General features: G+C 31.7%; 1 long non-coding RNA gene across 1 annotated transcript; it reads left to right on the forward strand.

Annotated features, from left to right (window-relative positions):
- The first annotated feature begins 1,160 nt into the window (after window positions 1–1,160).
- On the forward strand, window positions 1,161–7,522 carry LOC127718157 (uncharacterized). Its single transcript, XR_007989592.1, has 4 exons — window positions 1,161–1,280; window positions 5,526–5,608; window positions 6,012–6,105; window positions 7,297–7,522. It is a non-coding gene; the product is annotated as an uncharacterized LOC127718157 (long non-coding RNA).
- The last annotated feature ends 17,151 nt before the right edge of the window (window positions 7,523–24,673 follow it).

Consider the following 24,673-nt stretch of genomic DNA (forward strand, 5'->3'; position numbering starts at 1 on the left):
TATATTGTAATACAAGTCCTATTAAATACTGTGTATATGGAGTCTTCCGAATAAGATTTTTTTTTGAATTCGGGATTTGGATAGATGTTGGAATGCGTGGGTGTTAGGTGTCACTTACATACAAACGTTCTGATAATCCCTTTTTAAGATTTCGTGTCCAAAGCGATTTTCTGATTTGGCTGCCCTCATAATCCCTTATCAACATGATCAAGCCCTATCCGGGAAAATGTTTTTAACAACCTTACTTCAAACCAATACCTTTTACACCAACATCAGCATTCCTTACAACCGAAGTAGGTAAATATTAATAGAAGACATTTCATCCTTTAAGATTCTCCGGGCGGCCAACTCAGAAAATTGCTCCGAACACAGAATTCCGAAAGGATAAGGGTTTTGAATATCATATAGGCACTTTGGTTACATATTTTTGGTTAGTGGGTACCAGAGAGCATAACAAACATAGTTATTGTAGTAAAACATAAATTATAGGTCTGAATTATGTCATTTTTTTTGCTGAATATTACTTTTAACAAAAAAGAATAATAAAAAAAACGAGAAATCAAGACGTTTTAAACATGATAAAATGGAGTGCTTTAAGCTATCTGTTGAAATTTATTGCAGGCAAGTGGATTTGATTTAATGTAATTTTCAAAAATAGATGTTATTCATAGTAGGGGAAAAAGGAGTCTGATATATCTTGGTCAATGGTCTGTAAGTTTCGATACACTGGTCCTATCAAATTAAATTATTTGTACAATTGTAATTCCAATTCTTTCTTCCTTTCTTTAAATAATAAGGAGAGTGACTAGCTATTGGTTTTTTTTAAATATAAACATTACATACCGCTTTTAAAAATGTTTTTAGGTAAGATTGAACGAGATTATCGGTCTGAAACAGATTATATTGCCTTTAGAATATAAAACAATCATCGGCAAGAGTAATTTGTTCAAGCTAAACACAAATAAAATTCATAAAAAGCACAGCTGTGCGTTCAGTCTTTTATAGGCACGTGACATTCACTAGTATACTGCAATCACTGCAATATGTATCAAATATCTCGTATTTTAATTTGATACTTTGAAAACAACAGAAACATCTGTTGCTACTATTATGTATTAAATGCAATTTAAGATCATTTCTATATAAATCAATAGTCTGCTGTTTAGTTCTTCATTCTTCATTTCACTTAAACATGCTAAATATAGTTGCTGTTGCGTTTTGTTTATTTGTCCTCTATTGTGACGTCATGATTGCGAGGAGCCATGCGTATAGCCATTCTGGTATGTTACATACTTTCATATTAGGAAGCATTATTTTACAAATCAATATACTACGTTCGAGATAAGGGTAACATGGGATTTATTTTTTTTTTTATTTCTGAGTGATTCTAAATTTTGGTAATATTTCGTTCTCCAAAAGGTAATCAAATATTAATGTTAACATTATTCCGTCATTTCACTATTTTGTCATGCGCAACTTGCATTACTTTTGACAAACCATGCTCTCGTTGAAATTATTTCTCTTAACAATCCCCACTCTCTACAAGCGCTTTGACAATAAGATAGTTAAGTTTCCTTTCAAATAAAATAACAATAAACTTAAAAGATAACAGGCATATAATTGTGTATGCCAGACGCACATTTCGTCTACGAAAGACTCATCAGTGATGAACGAATACAAACATTTAAAGGTCAAATCAAGTACGAAATTGAAGAACATTGTGGACCAAAATTTGGAATGATTTCGCCAAATACAGCTACGGTAAAAAATTCTGAGGTACATCTAGAAACCATTTATGATGTCAGTAGAAGTGGCATTTATACTGGTAACGGACATTTTTTAAAATTCAATTTGTAGTTAACAGTATGTTCGAACATTAAATTGATTATAAATGGATCCTAAATCGGTTCGGCCTAACTATTTCACTTTTATTTGTGGAATTTCGAAAGAAATCTCGAAAGCAAGTATTATGTCAATTTTCAAAGTAAAAAAAATCTATAAGATGATTACTGTTGATTTACAGCGAACATCCATTATGTAGATATTGGTGTGCAAACGTCAACTTGGGAGCCCGTTATTTACAAATGCAAGTAAACTCGGATAAAAGCAAACAGTTTCAAATTACCACTGGTCTTTCAGTAGATATTTTTTGAAACGCTTTAAGGGTGAAGCTTTGAAGGTTTAGGGAGACAGACTGTTCCATACAAGGATGGCACATGGGTGTCAATAGCTATGTTTTTAAAGAATATGTGGAGATCCTGGTATTGTTGAATTGCTTTAAATGTTAATGTCGTGCTCGTTGATGATCTTCTTCCATAAAAACGTATGATGACAATTCCCTTTATATTCACTGTTAATTTGTTGGTTTTCCGTCTTTGTTCAAGAGTCTGTCATACACGGGTTTTTAAGATGTTTTTTACTGTCACTGGTTATCCACATTATGCTGAAATTGCATATCGGGCAGCGGTAGTAATTTGAAAATTAAAGTGATGTTTCCGTTATTATCCTTAACGGAAGATGTTCACTCAAACTGTACACGTCTTGAGATTTATATCAGCATGTGTTTTAATGTCTTATAGACACTTCCAAATGTGGTACTAGTCGAAGATCGTCTAATTGTTCAAGATAGGTGACCTGCGAACAATATAACTATTCGATCCTTGCGAACTGCTCGACAGCCGGTTGTTGTTAGTTTGTATGTTTTGTTGTACTGTCTTATATTCTTTGGTAAATTCCGATATCCTTTTACGTATTACAGTGCCTGGGAAAGCATGTTTACATATGTTACTTTAAAGTAGGAAAGGTGGAAACCCAGCTGTCAGTAAATTTCTATGCAACCAGGCTATGTAATAAACAGAACAAAGCTTAATTTTCTGAAACTACAAGACAATTTTGAACATAATCGACATTTTTATAAATAAGTACTTTTAAAGTATTTTACTTTTTGCCAGAATGATAATTGTTGTCTTTTAAGTTACTTTCAGTTTATTTGCCCGGGTTTAATGTCATTTTCCATCTCAATGCTCACTGAAACAACTCAATCTGATAAAGTTGTAGTTGATTGTTATCTTCAATGGTCTTGATTGAGCTGCATAGTACTAAAGCATTTGCAAATGATAGACTTTGATGATATTATATATAAAAAGAAGATGTGGTATGGTTGCCAAATGAGACAACTCTCCACAAGAGACAAATGACACAGAAGTCAACAACTATAGGTCACCGTACGGCTTTCAACAATTAGCAGAGCCCATACCACATAGTCAGCTATAATAGGCCCCGAAATTACAAATGTAAAAACAATTCAAACGAGAAAACTAACGGCCTAATTTATGTACAAAATAATGAACGAAAAACTAATATGTTACACAGCAACAAACGACAACCACTGAATTACAGGCTTCTGACTTGGGACAGGCACATGCAGAATGTGGAGGGGTTAAACTAGTTTGAAGACGCCAACCCTCCCCCTAACCAGGGACAGTGGTGTAACAGTACAACATAAGAACAAACTATGAAAATCAGTTGAAAAAGGTTTAACTCATCAGATGGATACAAATAGAAATACATCTAACAACAACACAGTGGACGTGGATGGGAACTTATACATCCCCACAACAAAAAGACACTAAGTTTAGATCTGAGAGTACTCGCAGTTACTAACAGCTATTTCAAAGACAATAACAACTAATAAAAAAGTCATTCATCTGAGACTAAAATATCAATCAGGTAACTTCCAACAACCAATGAATTTATTGTAAAGACGTCATAAACAGCCAGAGAATCACATGACCTTGTGCAATTCCAAGATACAGGTATCGAAAGATTGTAGAGCCATGAACGTGCATAATTTTATGTATATAAAAATAATATTTAGTTTGATTTTAATTTACGGATAACAAAATCAATATTAATACCATTAAAACAATATTCAAAGATCAAATTACAGTGTTGAATTGGTAACCTTTTAGAATAAGTTTATCTAAAGGATCGATAAGTTTACCCGGATCGTTTCTAAATTTCCGGGCTAGGTAAACAACATCTCCGTTAAATGAGGATGTGCTATCCCGTTTGAAATAAGTTTTCTACCGGTACAACGAAACTTCAAAACCAAATCTGTATATCTATGGAAGAATTTAGTAAAGGTTTTAAGTAATTTGTGGTAACGAAATCCCAGAATTAATAATTTACCAGTTATACATAGATTACGTTCATTGAAATCCAAAACGTCACAACAGACACGGGCATAGCGAACGAGTTGTGATATATAAACACTGTAAGATGGTGCCAAAAGAACATCACCGTCCAAAAAAGTAAAATTAAAAACAGGGAACGAAAAATCGTTCCTTTTGTCATGAATTTTAGTGTAGAGTTTACCGTGTAAAACTGAAATATCTAAATCTAGGAAAGGACAGTTATTACCCTGTATATTTGATTTATTCAAAGTAAGTTCCTTTGGGTAAATTTCGGCAGTATATTTAGAAAATTCTTGATTATTTAACGAAAAAATATCATCAAGATAACGGTAAGTGTTGTTGAATTTATCAATTAAATGCAATTTAGACGGGTCTTTACCGAGTTTTGTCGGTTATGTTTACCCTATATCATTGACATGTAGAATATGAAACACAGCGGTTACAATAAGAAACTTTGTGTTACTCCTGACTAACTGGTTTGTTTTCACTGGTATTTCAATCTTGTACTCTCTGAAGTTTTTAAATAAGCCATGATGAAATACATTACAGAGTGGTGTTAATCCCAGGTCTATTGTGTATGAAGTACAGTGGATTTTAAAACAAAATTACAAGCCATTGCATCTGTTATAAATACATAGTCTTCCCAAAGGCTGTTGAAAATTAATATCCTTACACAAAAAATTATTGAATTTCTTTTGCATGAAAAGTTAAAGTAATATTTTTGCAGCATTATTTCATGATATACATAATCGTACCTCGCACTACAAATCAATGTATGGATGGTTTAAAGGGAGGTTCAACAGCCCGAACCTTCGGTGTTTTAAAAAATTATTGACCAATATTTATACAAAATGAAAGAAATTAGCCTTTACATTTTGCAAGAAGCGCGGGAGCAATCAATTCTTATATTTCCAGATCTTCGAAATGAGATATAATTATATATATATACGTTTTACTAAAACTTCAAACAAGATAGCTCGTCAAATATTTATCAACTATAAATAGAAATAATTGTCAATTACTTTTTCAAATTGATAAAATTTGGAATTTTAAACAAAAAATAACTGTTTGCACGAAGAGCACGAACATATCGTTAAAATAGTGTTGATTTGAATAGGTGGACGGCAGTAATATTTCTATAATCTGGGCTGTTTTCAAAAAAAAAAAAATGGAAACATATGACGGAATGGAATGATTCCTCGTTCGGTCAAGAAAAGATCAACATTTGTATTAATTAAACACCTACTGAAAATATATAGATACTGGAACTGGTATATGTTTATGGTAAAGGCGTGCTTTATAGATATTCATGAATTCCCTTTTTTCCAGAAGAATGCAGGTATCCATTTCGAACAATAGAGAATAGCTGTTACTTTATCAGCAGGGCGAAAGCGACTCCAGATCAAGCATTTGTAAGTTAATAAGTCATGTTTAAATATATAATGAAACAATGTATTGAGGCTCAAAATCTTTGATATATTTGACTTTCCAAATTTTTGGTTTAGTAGGGGAGGATCAACGGTCCGAGGAAAGGGGAGTAGGCGTAATAGAAGTAAATGGTTAAAAAGAATGTGATGGCCATTTTCTAACACTTTTTTCCGGTCACGGGGATGGATTATGCAAAAAAATATATATTTCATTATCAAATACGAATTACAATTATTAGACGTAATCTATAAATCTGAATTTAATTTGCTTGATATTACGATATCAGCAGCCCTTTAAGGGGCTTTTTCAAATCCTATCACTTTCACTCTTATTTTCAAAAGGTTATTCAATTTTTACATTACATAATTAAAACATTTTTTTCACTAGGCATTGTGTTTACGGCGTGGTGCATACCTTGCCAATTTTGAGACTTTGGAAGAGGCCATGTTGATGAAGTATGAACTTCAACAAATGAAAACAGGTATATCATCATTAAAGTTGTAATATTTGTTTGTTTCATTATTAAATTAAGTAAATTTGGTACTATTGCCAATGAGGCAATTATAAACCATAGACCAATGGAGGAGGAAATAAGCAGCTATAGGTCAATTAACGTACGACCTTCAACAATGAACAAAATCAATACTATATAGTATAATATAAAAGGCTCTAGCATGCTAGAATATGAAACAATACAAAAATTAAACCAACCGCATGATTTATGCTAAAATAACTTAACCAGATATGGCAGACAGCAACCAACGACAACCACTGCATTAAAGTATAGTAATTTGGAAGATGCGCGTAAATGTTGTGGCGGGTTTGAAAGCTCTCAACCCTATCCCTTTAAAAGAACAGTTGCTTGGTCTTTTATCGTAACTATCACTGTTTGTTTAAATATTTATGCTCACAGATATCTTGTTTCGAGTAGAGTGATTCAAAGCACTTACAGTGCGTCTTAAAATACAATTGAATGCTTATTATCGGGTTACAGATAAGCTGATGTTGTTGTTCTGTTTTATTTGAACTAGTTTCTATTGAACTTACTGTTTAACAGATTTTTCATTCAGCTCGATTTCAAGTTAAACATATGACAATAAAATGTCTCTCGTTGTACACCCTCGTCAGTTTGCCTCTGGATGATAGTTTGTTCGTTGGTAATCATATCATATCTCCTTATTTTTGTACAACTAGAAGCCCAGAATATAATATAATTTTGTTGATTCTTGATAAAAAAAAAAGAACTTTCAACTGTATTTTTCAATGCATTGTACATAACTAATTAGTTTTCTAAATACTAAAACTTGTCATTAAATTAATTAGTTTTAGTATGTTATATTTTCTTGAACAAAGGTATCCTTAAATTGTTTTGTCGTAATGTTTATGTCATCTTCCGGGAGGAAGGGTTTGTATAGTCTATGTGTAAGTAAAATGGACAATAATGCAACAGTTAACACCAGCCATGATCGACGTATGAGTAGTTTTAATGTAATGTTCCATGCTCCTGTTGGTACATATTGGTATTATATTTGTCATTATTACATGTATTACTTCACACCGAGTATAAGCGAATCATTGCGTAGGAATATACATAAATCTCAATAACAAAGTAATTCTTTATAGGACTGTAAGAATGTCAAGGTATGAAATGAACACGTGACTATTTTTCAAGGTTTACACTTCCATGTTGGAGGGCGCAACATAAACAGATACGTCCCTGGCGGAGACTGGAGATGGATACAAAACGGAAAAATGATCAAAATGACGTACAAAGCTTTTGGTTCTGGACAACCTGGCGGATCGAATGCTGCCCTAGAAGACTGCATGTTTTTTTATGCAGGAGAAAGATATACCTTTCACGATCTACACTGTGACCACCCCTCATGGAGTAGTGGATATAGTTGTGAGAAGTGATGAAATAAATATCTTTAAACTTTGCTTATAACTATTTTATTACTGTTGAAAACATACTGTTTCTGAAAAGATATACGAGAGTATACACAATCATTTCTAGCATTTCATTGGCTAAAGGGATTTTCTGTTTTGCTTTTGGTGATCTTCCTAATGTTCTTTGATAGTCGTCCAATGATTTTTCAGATTTGTACCATATAAACACGCGGAGATGTGGAATGATTTCCAATGAGACAAGTATCTTCCAAAAACCAAATGACATAGATAGACACAACTATAGATTACCGTACAGTCTAATAAATCAATGAGCAAAACCTATAACGCACAGCAAGCTATGAAAGGCACATACACCATATCTCACTGTAAGATCAAGATATCATCCTTTCTCTAACTCTTACCCGATTTATCCTTTTTCTGTTGGTTATTTGTATTTTATCAACGTGTGGTTTGTTTGATCTCAGTTATTCATTGGTCAAATTTCGATTATGACGTCAAGTTTTCTTGCTTTCCTCTGAATTTCCTATTGTGGCGTCATGAAAAAAGGCGACCATGCCTGATGACGTCGCATAAAAAGAACAGTCACATCTTTTTTGCAGATCATTTGAAAAGAAGGTATAAGTTTGCTTGCATATTGTTTAAAAATCATTAGAGAAACAGATTCCACCACCAAATCGCGTGTAATACGATATTTATCAACTCTTGACAGTTAAATTTTAAATGTTTAAAACGCTCGGCGAGCCTCGCGTTTTAAATTTGAAAATTTAACTGTCTCGATTGGATAGATATCATATCAAACTCGATGCAGTGGTAGAATCTATATTTATCAAATTAATTAATAGTGATTGTTGAACAAAGGTTTAAGGATCTGCGTTATTTGATTTTGTGAATAATAACCGTTTCACGGTAAAATAAATAAAAACCTTCATAATAAATTTAGAGTTTTGATCATGATAACGCCCCCTTTTTTAAGTGCATTCGTTTTGTTCAAATACATGCGTTTTCGTGTTATCATATAATAAAATATTATATTTCAATGGCATTTTTAACACGTTGTAAATAATATAAGTTGTTTTGATACTATTTCATACTTCTTCCAAGAAGATGAATTTAAATAAGATTAACATAGTGGTTAGAAAAATCCGTGTAAGAAGAAATAACTCTAAGAAAGAAAAGTATTCGGTAGGGTCAGTTTCAAAATCGCACAAAATGTATAAAATCATCTTTACAATATCTTATTGACCTATTGAAAAATAATGTGGCGAAAGATGAAACAAATATTTCAAAGCAAATTGTTCCCAGAAATCGAAGGTCTTTCAATCTTTTAATCTGCTATGTTTGTGAATAAGAAAATGGAAGACAAAATAGTAATTCCCGTTGTAAAAAGTCACTCTTGTTGTTAGTAGATGGCTAACCTTACACTTATTTTTATAAAAACATGACTTATGAACTAGTTAAATATGACAAAAGAGGAAAGTAATTAGTACATTGCAGTTTACATGAAGCAACTTACTGCGTTATACAATTGTTTACTCAGCACGCATTCCATATATAATTGTTTATTTTCACTTGAATTGAGGGAGATAGTTACCTACTGTCGGTTTATTAGAGACCACTTCAAATGTTATATAAGGTTATTTTATACTGATTCCAGGAAAAATGGCTTATACTGCCGAAATTTACCCGCAGCAGCTTACTTTAAATAAATCAAACATTAACAGCAATACGTGTCCTTTCTTAGATTTAGATATTTCAGTTTTACACCAGAAACTCTACACAAAAATTTACGACAAAAGGGATGATTTTTCTTTCCCTATTGTTAATTTTCCTTTTTCTGACCGTGGTGTTCCTCTGGCACCAACTTGCGGTGTTTGTATATCCCAACTTGTTCGTTATGCTCGTGTCTATAGTGACGTTTTGGATTTCAATGAGCATAATCTATGTACTACTGGTAAAATATTAAGTCAGGGATTTCGTTACCATAAATTACTTAAAACCTTTACTAAATTCTTCCATAGATAGAAAGATTTGGTTTGCAAGTTTGGCTGTACCTGTAAAAAACTTATTTCAGACGGAATTACACATCTTAAATTTTACGATGATGTTATTTACCGAGCCCGGAAATGTATATACGATCTGGGTAAACTTATCAATCCTTTAAATAAACTTATTCTAAAAGGTTACCAATTCAACATTGTAATTAGATCTTTGAATATTGTTTCATTGGTATAAATATTGGTTTTGTTATCAGTAAATTAAAATCATACTTATAGTTTTGTTATACACATATGCACTTTAACGGTACTACAGTCTGTCGATCATTTATTTTGGCATTTCACAAGGTCTTGTTTTTCTCTGACTGTTAATGACGATTTTATACTAAATCCATTGGATGTGTACTGATTGATATTTTAGTCTTAGATACATAAATTTTTTTATTAGTTGTTATTGGCTTTGAACTAGCGGTCGGTAACTGCAAGTATTCTTAGATCTGTACTTAGTATCTTTTTGTTGTGAAGATGTAAAAGTACCCATCCACGTCCACTCTACGTTTTTGTTAGATGTATTTCTATTTGTATCCATCTGATGAGTTAAACCTTTTTCAACTGATTTTTATAGTTTGTTCTTATGTTGTACTGTTACACCACTGTCCCAGGTTAGGGCGAGGGTTGGCGCCTTCAAACTAGTTTAACCCCTCCACATTCTGTATGTGCCTTTACTAAGTCAGGAGCCTGTAATTCAGTGGTTGTCGTTTGATGCTGTGTAACATACATGTATTTGTTTTTCGTTCATTATTTTGTAAATAAATTTGGTCGTTAGTTTTCTCGTTTGAATTGTTTTACATTTGTCATTTCGGGGCCTTTTATAGCTGACTATGCGGTATGGGCTCCTTTTTGTTGTTACAGATGACGGCTGGATAAATACCCTGTCACGTCCGGTCTGTGTTTATGTTAGATGTTTTTCTGCTTTGTATTGATCTGATGAGTTAAGCCTTTGTCAACTGATTTTTATAGTTTGTTCTTATGTTGTGCTGTTACACCACTGTCCCAGGTTAGGGGGAGGGTTGAGCGCTCACAAACATGTTTAAACCTGCCACATTCTTTATGTGCCTGTTCCAAGTCAGGAGCCTGTAGTTCAGTAGTTGTCAATGGTTCATGTGTGTCATATTTATTTTTCGTTAATTGTTTTGTTATAAATTAGGCCGTTAGTTTTCTCGAATAAATTGTTTCATATTTTTCATGTCGGGGCCTTTTATTGCCGACTATACGGTATTGAATTTTCTCATTGTTGAAGGCCGTACGGTTGCCTATAATTGCTAACATCATCTTTATTTGAACTTTTGTGGATAGTTGTCGCATTGGCAATCATACCTCATCTCCTTATTTTTATATTAAGGAACATTTTTATGAAAAATGAGAAAATAATCTTCTTTTGGTTTATTGAAAGCCACTTCTTGTGTCGTACGACAGCTCACATTGCGAAAATGTGTGGTTCGTGGGCACTTTCTTGAATCAAGTGCAAAAAACAACTACCTCATGTGTATTAAGGTCACTTCCATTTGACTTTTGGAACTATTTTGGAACACAAAACGAGGTAGGATAAGCAATGGAAAAAATAATGACTGGATTCGTAAATTGAATCATAACAGTCGGATAAGTGAATTGGAACACACTATCCAGATTCAAAATAACCAAATTCCAGACTTGAAAAAAAAGTATTCATAAATAGTAAGAATGATCGCACAAATTTAAAAATAATCCCATGAATAATCCTCCTAAATGAAAAAAACGATGCATTGACTCTTTTCTAGAAATATTTTACCATTTCGAAAACCTCAGTAGAAGAAATTAAGAAACATTTAAATGAAAAAGAGATATGGGAAGAATGAGAACCTGAAGAGAATGTCTAACAGAAAAGATTTTCTTAAAGTATTTATTAATTTATTTAGAAAAACAGTTTAATTAATAAAGTATATTATATCGTATCAAAGATTACTTGTCGCTATTGAAACCATGCTCAAAGTATCTATCCTGCTCATTCATAATCATTGCGTCCTATATTCTAAGATCGAGGACTGTACTTTTAAAGGGCGCGAATGAATGCAATGAGAACGAAGGACTCAAGCACTCAAAGTTTAAAAACCATGCGCAAAATTTAGTTTTTTTATCAAGTAGCGAATATAATTGACAGGAAAACGTAGAATAATAGAAGGAGCCTCTTTTGAAAATGGAGAAAATTCCATGTTTGCGAGTGTTGTTACGGCAAGAAATCACCTTTAAATCGTAGCCAACTAAAGACACAAATCATTAATAAAATTTAACAAGATTTATTATACACAAGTTTACAAGAAGTATTAATAAAAATAGAAATTTCAACTTAACTGTCAAAATATATGTCCGATCTTTTGTCTTTTCTTTATCCGGAATTCTTCTCTTCACTGTTACGGGAATCCAAACAGAATATTATGTCCAATTAGTCACAAGTCACAATCTAGTATGATGTAGTTAACGTGAATAAAAGTGTCAATCCAACTGAGAGAAATTATGAAAATATTAATGTCTATGTCTATCTCTGAAAGTTTAACTTTAGTGTCTGTATATATATAGTTGTCACGGAAATCCCTAGAACACTGTAGAAAGGAAACTCCGAGAAAACTATAGAACGGAAACCTCTAGAACAATGTAAGAAGTTTAAATTACGCATCTTTTTTTATGATCATTTTGGAATCGTTATGTAAGTCAAATAGAAAGTTCTAATCATTCCATCAGTCTCTATGATTGTTCCAGTGATTTCTAAATTGCACAGTTACAATATCATTTTGTAAACAAGTACAAATATTATGTAAACATATTATAAGGCCACACAAAACAAATTAGGCCAATTAAATAAATATGATAGTTATAATATTATAACAGTGTAAATTCAAAGTATAAAACTATCAAAGTTAACAATGACTTATCCAAGTTAAAAATGCAATAGAAATTTAAAAGCTAAATTAGATGCCAGTATACACGAGAGCAAAAAAGAACGGATAGAAACATATATGTATATTCCTAAATTATGGCTGAAAGCTTGTAATTGAAATAGATGACAAGTGTATGGCATCTGATTTGGCTTTTGAATTTCTATTGCAAATGATTAACAAATAAAGTTGAAAAGCTTTGATTTGTTGGTTACAAAATACAATTGCGGACTTGCACAAAAACGCATTTTTCTTTTTTCCGTAACTTCTCCCGATATTGGTGCTGACTTTTTTTGGTTTCAAAGTTTTCATATGAATGGGTTTTTATTCAATTTTATCGTTCTGAATATACATGAAACAGTAGCAACGTGGTTAGTAAATAATCATCAATTAAATATTTATTATTCGAGTTAATGTGATGAAATGTACTTTCAGGAGTGTTCCTGATCCCCAACAGAGAGGCACGAATATTTTTTTCATAGTCAGCACGCTTGCCTCCCCGTTATCCTCTTTATATTGAAAACACAAAAAAAAACATTAAATTTATAGTTTCCTTATGCTTAAATCATTAATCCGAAATAATCGACACTTTTATTCCACAATTCGTGTAAGGGGACCATTTGATTTAAGGGTGGCGTGGTTTTTTATTTATTTTTTTTTCGTTCCACGCAAGCATTAACGTGTTTATTTTATTGTCGAGAGAAGCGCAAAATTTGTTTATGAACTGAACATTGGATATAATGGAAAAAAAACTCTTAATCAGAATATTTTTCCCTTTTCCCTAATCAAAATACGTTTTTTCAAAGTTGGCATCAGATTATTTAATTTTTTTTAAACTATGAAACACCCCTCTTCTTTCCCCACATCAGAGTAAAATGGTTGTTCCTTAAATGAAAAATGAGACTAAGTTCATTATATATGGCTTTGTTTGTAATAAAACTACGATTCCGTTCAAAATGAGTCATTTTTTTTTCGTCGAAAATTATCGTCGGTCCGCTGTAACTAGCACATTGCTCACAAAACTATCAGCAAACACTGGCTCTAATTGGGTTTTTTTGGCCTTCGGGCTATATTTTGATTGCTGATTTCTGACAGATAAGGGTTTTGACAAGTTATTTTGTTTAATTAAACTGCTAGCAACATATTTGTTTTAGAGATGTTATAGTGACACACTTGGTTTGACAAAAATGGTTATAGTAATCATGTAAATGTTTATCTAGTCCATCCTAAAAATGCTCCCAATAATTCAAGTGTATGTAACATTTTAAAGCTTTCGTCGCCTTCAACGCATCAGCATGTGTTTACAAAACTTAAAACATTGTACAGTCATGATGCATAACTTTATATGAAGAATGCTCCTTTTTTCAAGCAACTATAGAAAAACTCCAAAAATTCACACTAAGCACAAGGACAGCAGTACAAATGGAGAGTTCATTTTTTGAATTGGTTACATCAGAAGTTTCTTGTTATCTTAATAACTCGTTCAAACGCTATAATGTAACTAGCGTTTATAGTCCATTATTGATATAATTTTCAAATAAGACTACGAACGAAGCGAATGGGACCGGTTATTGCCAAACAATTAATGTTGTTAAATACCTCAGTAAACAAGGGTTAAAAAACAGACTGCAAAGATTTGTAAAAGCACATGCATTGATTTTTTTCAATATAAAGTAATTTTCAGTAATCTATTATTGAGGATCCCTGCCTGAATAATATTTTGAATCTGAAAGTTTACTCAGTCGGACAGATCCTCTTTCTTTAAAGAACAAATGAAAATTGAACATACTTGAAAAAACAAGATATCATACATGCGAGGTAAAGTTTGCTGGCTTACTGAAAAATATAGCCTCCTGCATTTACCTTATAACTCAAGTTAATCGAAAATATTATTACGATTATTGAATCCAATAACGCCTTGCTTATGCATTTGTTATGGAAACACAACAGATTCTGTCTTTTAACTTCAAACAAACTTTTTGCTTTATTTTCTTTTGAACGTTTTTATCATTCATGGTTTTAGTAAAAATAAAATAGTTCATTATATGTTTCTCATCTCTCATTTATAAGTACAAGCAACTTGACAAATGACTTATTTTCAAATAAATCTTTAAGATAACGTTCGCATTTGTAGAATAATGAGTTTCATCTACATGACTGACTTTTTGTGTTAAATCACAACTAAACATCTATTATTTATACTTTCTATTAAAACAGAGTTAGATAAAACATTAACAATCTTTCAATCTTAGTGTTATAATGTGTTTGTCTCTGATTTGCTCTATAATAACCGATACTTGTAAGAATTGTTTAGAAAATAAGATCATTTGTTAATTTCTATCATCAGATTGTTGTTTGTTAGTCTATTTGCATGTTAATTAAAGAAAACAAGTTGTTTGTTTCATCAATTTTTTCCTTTGCGACAGCAAGACGATGTTTTGAAGAAACGTGTTTTTTAATTTTCTCCGTTTAATATTAATTTCTTTAAAATTCATACGCTGTCAAAGTGACATTTCATTACTGCAATTTAACAGAAAAAAAATCATAAAATATTGAAGGTATAACATTTTTTTTATCTTAACTATCATATTCACATACAATAATTATTATGTTTAAGGATAAATTTGTGTTACATTTGTATAGTATGCTAATGTCATCTTTTGGAACCCTGACTGTAATAAAATAACGGTAATATTTCAAAAATTATTGTTGACCTAACATTTCATTAAAATGTCCTCCTTGGTGTCAATGTGCAAGCAACGAGTTGGTTGTTTATTTTTAGATGTATACGTAAATGGTATTTTGGATGTATATCTAAATTTGTGCATACATAATTACATTTTGACAGTTTGTGGAGTATCAAAAACTGATCAAATATCAATTTATCATGATATTTTTTAAACTTAATCTTTAGTGTGTCAGATTGTATATTTAAAAGGTTATATGAGAGTAGACACATTATGATCAAAGTCAAATGGTGAAGTATATAATGTAAGTTTGATTGTAAATTTTGTCAAGTATTTTTATGTATATTTGTTTTGCAATTGCATTAAAAGTGTCTTATTACTTCTAATAAGGTGGGAAAATGCGTATTTTAAACGATTTAAAACGATTAAATGACCTTGTGATGTTTAAAAATAGGTTTAAGGTAAAATGGTGACCTATTCGAAATTGCCTTTGTTTAACATCTTAAAATAGTAACAAGATAATGTATCATGTGTATAGTAAGGCACACAAGCAGTTTACTTTGATGATTGTAGTTTGATATAATCCAACACATATCGTTGGGTAAAGTGGAAGAGACAACCTGTCGGGGAATATTGAACTATACAATAATTGTCTCGAAGAGTCAATGAATAATATTTTTAAGATTTAAATTTATGTTCAATATAAATCACTGATTTAACGCTGATGTTATGTAATAATAAACATATGAGTAGAGCAAATTGCAAAGTACGTGTATATAATTAAATTTCTCTCTTTTTGATCACTTTACTTTGCCAGTATCACCTTTCACTAGATTCAATGAATTAGATCAATTAGTCCATTGTCGATTCTATCTGATGAAGAAAGTGATCTTATAAGGAACTTGTATTTCATTGCATTTTTCATTGTGATCTGTAATAATTGTAAAAAAGGCACCTAGATTGAAACAGTCCTTGGGTAATTTGTATTTATTTAACGAAGTGCATACATTTGAGGTAGAACGAATTTTCTGTGAAATTGTTACATTCACAGGGTACATATCTAAAAGATGTCAATTCCTACTTGAAATTTAATATAAAACGGTATTTATCATATACTTCAAATATTTTTAAAATTCTACAGATTTTCATAATATTTTTAGGAACTTTGGGGTCCTCAATGCTCTTCAACTTCCTACCTTTTTTTGGCCTTTTCATTTTTGGATTCGAGCGTCACTGATGAGTCATTTGTAGACGAAACACGCGTCTGGCGTACAAAATTATAAGCCTAGTATCGTTGATGAGTTTGTTTTTATTATTCCGAAGACATTTCGTAACCGCCAGCAGAAACTTTGCTTTGTTAATGATCGATGTCCTTTTGAAACATTTTTGGTATAAATACTCAAAATTTGCAAAATCTGTGAAAATTTGGTGCTATGTTTAGAAATTTGAAATTTTGTGATATGTTTAGGAATATTATGTTGTGATGCTATGAAAAAAGTAAAGAGTGAAAGTACTTTTAAACATAGCGCTAGTGTGAAATAAATTCTGGGGAAATTAGCCCTATCTTTATAGAAAATTAAATTCTTTACGAACCTTTAATTGTATTTGGTATCGATGACATGCATTATTTCAATGTGGGTTAGTAAAGCTATACTTATGTTTACGACCTGAGTGTTTTGCAAAAACTAGTGCTTTTATGCATGAAAATATTAATATAATTCTATTTGAATTTGCTGTTATTAAATATATAAATCATTTTAAATTAAGGAATGTTTCGCCCATATGCATAGCTCTGATTCCTTGTTTGGTTTGGCTTAACGTTTGGCCCTTTTAGGCTTTATCAGTTCTTTAACGTTTGTATTTGGCTTTGGACTTTCAAATATTTTAGCCTGGAGATCACTGAAAAGAAATTTATTGCCAAAATCTGTCAGTTTTATGAGGCTGATGTGAAATTAATTCCGGCACAATTGGCCCTACTCCGTTTGCTGTAGGGCCCTGACCGAGCTGTTAGGAATGACATAATATTCTTTTATATAAAAGATACACATATCACTCTTTCTGATAGGGTTAACTGTTAGTTTTCTTTTTAGAACTGTCATGGGGCTCAATGGAAATGTTCTTCTTAGAAGCATTGCTGCTAAGTATGTGATTCAGTATATCATCATGCACAACTGATACTCTTAGACTGTAACAAATATCTCTTCAGTATTTCACTTGTAACTTATGGACACAATATATATAATTAAGACTTCTACTTTAGTTTATCAATATGCATTATTAGAGGCCTCTTTTCTTCGAATTTTTACCCCCGATAGAAACATATTTGTTTTTATATAAGACTATTCACAAATTATAGCAACATAAAATTATCATTGCCTCCATTTATTCAACCTGATCAATATGAGAAGATTCTTAAGAAGGAATATACTATATGGAGTTATTACTACTAAATATATGATTTTTTGACGATGTATAGAGCATCTTTTATTCGTCATTCTTGTAATGATGAAAATAACACTTCATATAATTCGTATAACTGGTACGTCTAAAACGCCTTTCTTGGTTAACATTCATCAGGACCGCTCAAACAAAAAAAACAAATCGATTAAGGATGGATACAGACTATGAAAATATTTAGGCTTCCAGTTTCAAAGGCGACGAATATGCAACATTCATTAATCATAATTTGATGATTGCCTCTATTTTTCATATCTTTTCATTCGTCGGATAGGAATAAAATGAAATGTAGTTATAGCAAAACGTTCCTAAATTATAATTGCTAAATCTGCTTTAGGCTGGCTATGTATGTACCTTCTATGAAAAAGATAAAAAAAAAAAAAAATTATTTGGATCGATGGCACGTAACATCAATCATCATTACCGCCATGTATTCCACCTGACCAAAAAAAAGGAAAAATCTAATTAAACCATTCCCATGATGTCCAATGAATTTGGTAGTGATTGAATGTTTTAAGGCGGCAATTTGAAAATTGACCATTCAGAAACTAGTTTAAAATCTGGCAACCGTGTTTTGCCTTAAAATAGAATAAAAAGTCATATTATACCATACTCTAAGAGTTGGAAAACATTGCCTTCACCTTTTCCATCTATATAGATGTGTCCACTCGTTCTTCCGTTGTTTCGTTCATTCGTTCGTCCAACACATATGTTTGTCCCAATTTTCCTGGGTACAACTTAAAGTAATGACTTCATACTAGATCAATAGCTTTAAAGTGATAAGTTGTTATTAACTTGTAAGTACTTTTTCGGATCTTTACGAAACCTACTTCCTGTTTGCCGATATCTTGCATATTTCGATTCATTGAACATGTTGAATGAAATTTCCCAGTACCACGAGCACTACTGAAATTAATGTCTTTATATTTGGTAAGCTTCACTTGTTTTGTTGACCTGTTTGCAAGACTTGCTTTGAAAGTAAGTTAATCTCAATTAGTATTCACAATAAAAGAGAGGCGAAAGTTACCGAAGGACATTCAAATTTATAAGTCGAAAATAAACGCCATGGCAATAAAATCAATTCATGACAACAAATCACCATGCGCAAGTGACCAAAAAGAAACGAGAACAGCGATTTTGTTGTTGTTCATCATCTTAAAGTCACTGATATGTTAATGAGTAGCAAAAGACAAATTTGAGGATGAACGAAAGAAATGGGTCAATATCCCTAATGCGCCTCGAAATGAGGAACTCAAAAGTTGTGTGTAAATAAAAAATCTCTGTGTAGTGATATTGGACATGTTTCTATTTTTTACAAATGACTGAGCTTAATCATTTGAGGTGATTAGGAAAGTAGAGGAACATAGAATAAATGTGTAAAACTATGGAGCTATTAAATGTGTTCAAAGTATTAAATTTTCAAAGAACTTATTGTGTTAAAAAAGGGATTTTTTACCACGAGGAGCCGCATCACGAAAGGATGTTCGGGGTATGCTAATTTACGGAAAAAGTAATCTCACTTCGCACCCCGAAAATTTAACCACATATGTGAAATGTCACAGCTTCGAAACAAGCTATCATACATATCCAAGTTTACCATATGGACTGAGCTACAGGAAAAAACGTTACCATTACCGCCTATGGAAAAACAATTAAAGATATTGACCCAAATAACAAAAAATATGAAACAGAGCAAGGAAAAACTTAATTTCTACAAGGTCACAATTTAATTTTGAACAAATGACCTTTGCAACAAAAGATGTGGGTTTAATCAAAGCATTTATAAAAGAGAGGCGAACGATTCCAAAGGAATATTCGAACCCATAAGTCCAAAAAACCTGACAAGTTATGTGACGAAAAAGGAAAAAGAACGAAAGACAAATAACAGTATACAAAACACAACATTACAAAATAAAAACTGACCAACACGAACCAAATCAAAATTCGGAGATGATCTCAGGTCCTCATGCAGATCCTGCTCCACATTTGACACTCGTCGCGTCGGTAATGTATGTACAAACCAAGTGATAAGTCTAATCCGTTAGGTCACATTCGGAGAAAAGAAGGAAAGGATTGTGGTAACGACGATTGGAACATATCCGTCGTCATCTGTGAAACCGATATTCAATAAAGGTCAACCAACTCGTGATGGTGTTCGTAAAAATTTTGAAGAGATGATTTCAACTTCACCCTTCGAAATTCTTGGTTTAATAGCATCTTTGTGAGCAACAATCCTATATCAAGGAAATCATAATAAAAACGCAAGCCCTGGAATATCGTATCAACTGGGAGACATACATGTGCTCCATATGCAGGCGGTACAGGAATGTTGCCACATAGAAATTGAAAGTTCACAATTGGGAAGCTGAAATCATCTATTTTGTCATAAAGTTGTGTTTTCAACGGACTTTCATTCTCAATTCTAGATTTAAGATAAGAAGCAAACTAAACTGTATCTGTTGTATCCTTTATTTCAAGTTCGGTTGGATAAATGCATTCAACAATCATGTAGTCAACAAATTTCAATTATTTAGCGAGAGGACATCATCTATATACCGGAAGGTAAAGTCTAAAGATAGTGCTAGCTTCAATTCATTCTTCATTAGAAGGTCCTGTATGGAGTCAGCCTCATATGGAAAAAGGAACAGGTCGGTATAAAAAGGAGCACATTTGGTTCCAATGGGAATGCCGATTGTTTGTTGCAAAACAAGTCCTTCAAAAGGATGTATATATTTGTATGATGTGTGCACAGGCATTTCGTCTCTGAAACAAAATCCTATATACATAAATATATAACAGAAGGTACATAACTGGTATTCGTGAGAAATTACAACTGGTCGCGAACTTCCGTTATATTTCGATTCCAGGTATTTCCATTAATATTCCCAAACAGCTTCTTCGTTTTCCTATCAAAAAATTTAGTAGACAGAGTAGTATGACACTTGTAATACACAAAATACTATTAAGTCCACTGCACCTTTATGAATAACAGCTATTGTCTACTCAATCTGTTTAACATGTGGTAAAACAAGAGTAATAGCCCATGCTTGTTTTAATAATGTAATTCTGTTTGGAGCAGGTTATTTTCCATGTTTTTATGATGAATGAAAAGATTAACCCATTCTTAGACCAAAAAATCTATGCAGTAATCCCAGCCTCACTCTAGTGTATTTTTAATGTTTTATGAAAGTGACGCCCCATTTCATCACTGTTAGTGAGTTCTTTGAAAGGAAAAAAATCATTCAGAGGTGAGGAGGTGTGAATCAAGACAATTCATTTAGGCACTTACCATTCAATCAATCTTGAGTGGTCAGTGAATTTTAGTGAAAAGAAGGAAATTCTGAACTAGAACAAATATGTTGAGTCATCAGTAAAGGTCAGAAATTTGTTTTCTAATTACTTCATCTACCTACTAAAGATAAACATAAATGATTTTGTAGAAAGAAAATTCTAAACTTAAAGTTTGCGATATTTGTGTTGGCTGCAGTACATGCAGGTTCAATTACTTCATCTGTTTCATAAAGTATATGATTAATTAGGAAAAGAATAGATTTTACATCGTTCAAAATAATTCATTATCTTTAATATCCCTACTACCTGGAAAATAAAAATGGTTTTCCTTAATGATTAGGATTTACCTGGCATATGTGAACCTATTGTATTCACAGTACCAATCTGTCTCATGCATCTCTGAATAAATCATTATAATAGTTCATATCAAAAATGTTTAATTCTCCAATGGCCGACAAGCTGATAACAAATATTATTTTTATCCTAATTGAAGAAAGACAAGCACTTTAACCTTTTCAGAGTACCTTTAGTTTCATTTTTTGTGTGATTCAGGTCCAACTCATAAATTCTAAAGATGTTTACAACTTAAACTGTGAATGAAAACAGGTGAAGTTAATCAAAGTACCCATCGAAATTTAACCCTTGGAGTTCGGTATTTTTGTTATTTTATTTTTAGATCAAAGTGATTTTCATCTGTGTAAAGGTATTGTGTAAAGATTGAAATTAGATTTTGTTATGAAAAATTGCAAATTAGTGTTGGAATACTGGTTCAATGTCAGAAAGTTATGTAGGATCTTATTTAATATTAAAAAAAAGGTAGGGATGGTTTTAGTACAAAATTGTATTGTTGTTGACAAATTGAATTAAATCATGTCATTTATTTTTATCTCATTCCGAACAATTATCTACTCTTCAATTAAATGTAAGGTATCTTTTAAGTAAGAAAAAGTTTTTTTTGTTTTTTTTGTATGTTTTAGAAAGACTGAACTTCTCATTAAAATAAAAGTGAAAGCTACAAACAAGTGTAGTTTTGGGTGTGGAGGTGTCGAAACAATAGAACTTTTGTTCACAGAAAAATATATATTTTATAAAAATTAAAAGACTCTGTAGAGCAGAGAACTGCTGGAACCCTAGGACTCCTTTATTGTTATTGCCTGGCAACAAAGATAAACAACAGACACCACATGTTGTATAAGTTAAGAATATATATTATCTATCTAATCAGCCTTGTCTTGCAATCATATTTGCAATGCATCAAAATATTTTAGCATTGAATATGTTTTACATCTTTTGCTTATATATTATATTATGCAGAAGATATTTATAGCTTACTATTATGTTCATGCGCCAATAACAGAAATTCATTATAAAATAAAAGTAGTGTACCCGACCTGTTCAGTCTCCAAGTGAACAAGTATGCAAACTTAATGAAAGTAAGGAAACCTATTCCAAATTCCAAGACGCACCCCCTCTCCCCCCGCAAAGAAAAACATGTAACATATGCATTTTAAAGTTCACAAAGTGTATATAGAATCATTTAGTACATTCCGTTTTACTACACTGAGGAAGAGCAAACATCAAATTGTCTTGCAAAATCTTATCACTCAATTTAGATCTGCAGTAATCTTAAAATCTATTATCAAAATGACAAATACAGAAAGTGTCGATCTTCGATTACTCGCAGTTATCATGGTTATTCAACGTTTGTTCAAAGCCAAATAGACCATACTGTATCAAACAAACCATCTAATCTACAAAACAAACAATTCTTTGTTTACATTTGATACCAAATTTATCCATGACCTCAATATGTTAAATTTAGATTTGTGTCACTAAATGCCATAAATAAATGACAAAGAAAATTAAAGATATCCAAGAATAGTGACAGAATTAAAAACCATGTTGAAATTTGATCTCAAAAAGTGTAAATGTAGGTTTAATCCACCAGTTTCTACATAAGAAAATGCCTGCACCAAGACAGGAATATGACAGTTGTTATCCATTTGTTTGATGTGTTTAAGCTTTTGATTTTGCCATTTGCTTAGGGACATTCAGTTTAGAATTTTCCTCGGAGTTCGGTATTTTTGTTATTTTACTTGTTATATATACCTGTGCATATACTATGCAGCTTTGTTCATTGTTATTTAACGTCTGTTTGTAAATTTCTACACCTTTATTTTCGGTTTTGGTTAAGATAAACTCCTCATAGATATCAGACGTAAATTTTGTACGACAAATACGCGTTTCTTCTTCAACAAACACACCAGTGACGCTCGAATTAAAAAGATATAATAGGCCAAATAAAGTACGAATTCAAAAGCCAATGAAAACCCAACATTCCGAATGGTTTTGCCAAATACAGCTAAGGTAATCTATTCCTGGCGAAGAAAGTCCTTAGTATTTCCAAAAAATCAGAGTTCTGTAATCAGTTAATTTATGATTAATTGAAAGTCTATCAAATTTATTTTGTATTAATAATACAAATTTGTCGAAATGTCTCAAAATGTAATTTTTGAGTAATGTTATGAAGAATGCATCATACCGTTGTTGAAACATAAATGTACACATGCCTATATGTTATTCTGTAATTTATGTTTGAATAACTTATAGAAATGTGTTGGGGTAAAAGAGCCTAAGTTTTTTTGATTGTCGTGCTATTTGATGAATCATGATAGAACTAATACATTTAACATTTATCAAATAGTTTCAAAATTCAAATATTTTGATTTAAATAATTATTTTGACTTATTAACAGTTTTATATTACAATGACATTTAGGTAGCCTTTTTGATGTCACGAATGGTTGCATTTGTTTAAATTGGCTAGTGATATTACTGTTATCAAAGTAAATGTAAGATTATAATATTGACAATTTCATTTGAAATATTCTTTTTGGAAAGAATATCTCATTATTCCGTGTGACATAAATAGAATAAATTATAAAAAAGCCCCTTTTGAAACACTCACAGGGGCAAGGGTACTGCCTAAATGAAATAGATCATAAAGAAAGGAGAAAACGGAAGCCGAGGAAAATGAGTACGGGATGAGAGAAACAAATCCCCTGTCCTCCCTTATAAATTCAAATTACTGTAAACCAACTTATTTTCGCGGATACTTAATTTCGCGTTTAAACCTTTTTAGACCACTTCGAGGCTGTTTAATTTCGCGATTTTCAAATTAACTTGATGTATTTAAATAAGATAAGATCAAAGTTTTACAAGTTCGCGACAATTTATATTCGCGTTTTTCTTTTCTATCCGCGGAAGTCGCGAAAATAAAACGCTCGCGAAAATTAGTTGATTTACAGTAAACATATTTGGATTTTTTTTTTTGCATTTTTAAAATCAATACATACGGATCTTTGAACTTAAAGGGGGTTTACCCAAGTACAGAACTTTTGAACAGAATTCATACAATGTAAATACGTCTTATTTTATTTTATTTTTTTAAAGTCAGTAATTTTTTATCCAAAACAAGGCGCATAAATTATAACAATATGGCACCCCTGGAACCTTGCAGATGTTCTAAAATATAAGAATATGTTTGATACCTATTTGGGAAAAGTCAAAGAAATCGCATCCTTTCATTTTTATTTTGTGTTTGCCTAAAATTAATATGATTGTATCTTTCGTTAAAAGAAAAGCTTTTTTATGCAAATCGTATTTTCCTTAATATTAAACGAGGAGATGCGGTATGATTGCCAATAACACAACTATCAAATAGAGTCCAAATTTATCGACGTT

The sequence above is a fragment of the Mytilus californianus genome, unplaced genomic scaffold, assembly GCF_021869535.1.
Source record: "Mytilus californianus isolate M0D057914Y unplaced genomic scaffold, xbMytCali1.0.p SCAF_10, whole genome shotgun sequence".
NCBI classification, from domain to species: Eukaryota; Metazoa; Mollusca; class Bivalvia; order Mytilida; family Mytilidae; genus Mytilus; species Mytilus californianus.